Raw genomic sequence first — 3,643 nt, 5'->3', positions numbered from 1 at the left:
AGTAAGGTCAGGAAAACCAATATCTAAATTAAGTCACTTATACTAATTTTTGCCTGGCCTGCATGTATCATAAATGGTAGGAAAGTATGAAGACCTCCTTCTATTGCTAGTCTTAGGGTAAGCAGGCAGAACAATCAAGGGATCTTCCAGAGGCATGAAGATGACTTCTTGGCATACTTCAGAATCAGCGGGAACAAAAGTTAGCTTAAACCATCTTTAATTAAAGCTATGCTGGATCTTCTGTCTTTTACAGCAAGCAGAGTCTCAGCCATAAGCAGCTTTACACTGCAAATATAACACAGAGAGACCTGGAGCAGAATATACTACAGAGACCAAGTCTCACTTTCAGTGGTGATTCACAGGGGCAAATGAGGACAAAATTAATGTAAGTAGAGGAGAAAAACTGACATTGCTGTGGAAACCATTTCACTTCATGGCACTTTAAGTCTAAACTAAATTCCTGACAATGAATCAGTGTAGTTTTGTGTTATCCTGCTATTGCAGCCAGCCCAGAGAGGGGCATGGTGACAGATGCCTTCCAGGCTATCTCCATGCAGCAGAAGCCCCTACCATTTCAGCCAAAATGCCTGTGGTGACAGTATATGCTTTATGTGGTTCAGCTAAGACTGGGAAACCCGATCTCATAAACTTCGTCACCATGAATTATGTTTTTATTATATTAAATCACATCTTGGGGTTTGCCCATATACCACATCACAGCCTCAGCAAACATAGTACAAGCTCCTCTGCCAGAGCGTGCAGGCATGGGGCAAAGTTGTGGTTGCTTTGAGGCCTCCCATCTCTGAGCCTGTCCAATTTGGTCATGATTGACATCTCAGCTGTCATGTTTCATCAGTGTAAGTTCCCCCTCCCCTGCCTCATTCCTCACTTTCAGAAGGTAGGCCCTTGGTCCTGTGTCTGTTCAGAGGAAGCACCATGACCTACACGTCTGCCCCTGACCTTTAGTCTGATCAATAAAACTACAAATTGGTCTTTTCTTATCCTCGACACCTTAGTCATAAAATCTCTATTGAGATGAAATGAAACACTGAACTTTATGTCTAGGCAGCGTCATGAACATGTTTTGTGGCGGGGAGAGACTGGCAGTATTTCAGCCATCAAATATACAACCTTCTTTCTCTCACTTCCTCTCTGTGCAGCAATCCTGTGTGTGATATTTGAAACCTGTAGAACATCCTTATTAGTTCTATGTTCACACATTTTCCCAAATATTCCAGAACAGCTAAAACTTCAAGTGTAGTTTAATGACACTTTTTTACTACCACACGTGCTTCTCCCTTTTGGTGATGTTCAGGAGGAAGAAGAGAAGAGGCATAATTTCTCTCATAGGGGAACAAAGATCATTTTAGGAGAAGGTAAACAAAACCCAGTAGGAGTGTAACTCTAGATGTGCGCACAGTTGTTGCCAGTTTTTCTGCTGTCTGATGTTTTGTCGTGGTCACTGCAGAGGACCTGCCTACCCTGGGGCTGGCAGCATGAGAGGGCATGGGTGGGCACAACCCGGTGTGCTCCTCTTGTTAAACTCCGCAGCAGTGTCAGCAGACCTGAGCTTGCACTTGTCAATAAACAGTACTTGGGTCTGAAAAAGCATGTAAAGGGTCGGGATTTTATACCAACAGCTTTACCAGAAAATTGGGGAACTTTAACATGGCTATAAAGGTGCTTATTGTGTTACTTTACAGCCATTGCAGAGTGATGCAGAGGGAGGAAGGAGGCTGTACTGCACAGTTTTGTGTGCAGCTTGGAAAATGTATTCCATCATTTTTACAGTGAAAAAGCTGGTGGAGCCACGTGGCTTCTTCATGCTGGCAAGTTAGTTGTGTATTTAGCATGCTCAGCTGCTAGTAAGGTTGTAAACCATACTTTTTACTCAGCTGCACTGCCATGGGATGGCCTTGAATAACCTCCTGTGTCACATCAGGGCTTTTAGCTGGTGAAATGAAACATGACTGTGAATCAGAGGAAGGAAGAAAACAGACTCTCTTCAAATTCCTTTTTGATAGCCAGGACATTCCTTTTGCCAGGAAGGCTCGCTATCATGAACATCCATCCACAAACCCCAGAAAGCCAGATCCAGTCAATAAGGCTGACCAGAAGACTAGGAGTCTTTTGGTTCTTGAAAGCCCAAGAGGAGTGGTATGAAAATAACAGCATCTCCTATGTGGCTCTCTGGTGCTGTTGTATGCTGCCTTACACTGCTGAGTCTGCAAACATGATTTCCTACGCCTCAGCTTGGGGGAAAGGCCAGAAATACCATGCCAGAATCACACAGCACATGTTCAAGGCAGGCAAGTGGCAGGTTCAAAGTGGAACAAAGAAACAGCTCCTTTACATAATGCACAGTTAAGCTCTGGAGTACCTTTTCGCAGGATTTTATAGATGCTGGAGGTTCCTGTGAGTTTCAGAAGTAATTGAAATACAATCCTGGAAGAAATAAACGTCAGAAGCGACCTGATGCAGCTCTGCTGCTGTATTATACAGGGGGTTCTTAAGCCAAAACTTGCTGGAGACTGGAAGAGTATACAGGGCAGAGGTTGCTATATGCTGGCCCTACTCTTTAGTCTTACCACAGCACCACTGCTGGACATTATCAGAGAAAGGACTCTAGACTACACAGAATGGTTGCATCTGCTGTTGCTGATTTTATATATTTTACATAATGCAGGATGAGACTAGAGTCTTCTGGGTTTACACACTTCCACACAGGGAAATCCCACCTTTGGGAAACAGAGGCTTTTTCTAAAGAGACTTTTAGTGACATCAGCTTTTAATGACAATAGATCCCTATATTTCATTCCAAAGATGGGACTTCCATCTTCACCTATTTATCCTTTATGTAATTTGTAAGATGATCTTTGTGTCGTAGGTTTTTGTCGTAGAAATCAGGTTTTTATTATACTGTGTACTGCAATACCTTATAAGAAGAGAGAGAAGTTGCTCCTCAGAAGAATTAAATACCAAAACCAGAAGATAAATAGAAGAAGCACAGCAGAACAGAGAGGGAACACAAGCTGGGGAAAAGTTGGTCCCATTGGAACTGCTGAAAAAACAGTTCACAACTCTTAACTCCCAAGTGATGCCCCACAAACCTCACAGACCACATCACCCGTGGTCCAGTCTCAGGCTCATTTTAAACCCTACCTCAGAATGCTATTTTTGCTATTTTATTCATTGCTCTTGATTTCGCATCTGAGTGACTTTTCCCCTCTAGTGAGAAGCACTATTGTCCAGCTCATCTTTTGGTGGTGGTTATCACTATATATCACTCTGTCCATCTTCTGGCATTTTTCAATGCTACTGAGGGCCAAAGGAGCTAAGTAGTTAGAAGATAATACACCATTAGGGACCAGCCATAGCTGCACAATACATTTCAAGCACACGAATGTTCACCCACCAGTTTCATCTGTAGTCCATGCTCTGCAAAATGATTCTAGCACTGATACAACTGAGGCTTGCATGGAGACAAACTCTATTGGAAGCAGTGATATGACTAGACCACGATTTTAGCAGAACCAGGATTTCATATTCCAAGTTCCCAATATGTTGTCTCATATCATATTTGAACATGTAACTTGGAGAACTTTGTATGACATAAAATATGCTGCATACCAACAGATTTGTG

General features: G+C 42.7%; 1 long non-coding RNA gene across 1 annotated transcript; it reads left to right on the top strand.

The window, feature by feature from the left end:
• Positions 1-269: 269 nt before the first annotated feature.
• Positions 270-2,803, top strand: LOC115307578. Its single transcript, XR_003915881.1, has 3 exons — positions 270-385; positions 1,316-1,390; positions 1,704-2,803. It is a non-coding gene; the product is annotated as an uncharacterized LOC115307578 (long non-coding RNA).
• The last annotated feature ends 840 nt before the right edge of the window (positions 2,804-3,643 follow it).

Source organism: Manacus vitellinus, unplaced genomic scaffold (genome assembly GCF_001715985.3).
Source record: "Manacus vitellinus isolate BGI_N305 unplaced genomic scaffold, ASM171598v3 scaffold_28_pilon, whole genome shotgun sequence".
Lineage (NCBI taxonomy): Eukaryota > Metazoa > Chordata > Aves > Passeriformes > Pipridae > Manacus > Manacus vitellinus.
Note: the sequence above shows the minus strand (reverse complement) of the source record. Positions and strands in the feature narration are given on the sequence as shown.